Source organism: Penaeus monodon, chromosome 32, assembly GCF_015228065.2.
Source record: "Penaeus monodon isolate SGIC_2016 chromosome 32, NSTDA_Pmon_1, whole genome shotgun sequence".
NCBI lineage: Eukaryota > Metazoa > Arthropoda > Malacostraca > Decapoda > Penaeidae > Penaeus > Penaeus monodon.
The window spans coordinates 20,824,872-20,825,141 of record NC_051417.1 but is presented as its reverse complement, the minus strand read 5'-3'; the positions used below and the strand labels follow the sequence as shown (position 1 = coordinate 20,825,141).

Sequence of the window (270 nt, the reverse complement as noted above, 5' to 3'; positions counted from 1 at the left end):
TTATGCAGTGTCAATGTAGAGGGAGTGGACTGACACATGTTAATGGTCACAGATTACTTTTAAATCTAAGGTAATAAAAGCATAGTTAAGGGAAGGCGAAGGTAAATAATAGGAGCGGAATGTGTACATTTCTCACGTAAAAAGTAAACCAGGAAGATGAACAGAAGTAGAAATCAGTGAACTATATTTTTTTATGATAGAGTTAATTACTGAGGTAGACTAAGGTAGAAATGTATAGATTAAATGCCTTTTTAAAATGATATAGAGTAC

The 270-nt window shown here is 32.6% G+C and overlaps 1 protein-coding gene across 1 annotated transcript in view; it reads left to right on the top strand.

Annotated features, from left to right (window-relative positions):
- The window catches only part of LOC119593719, a gene marked incomplete in the record, with an annotated part of 8,047 nt that overhangs the window by 1,612 nt on the left and 6,165 nt on the right, over nt 1-270 (top strand).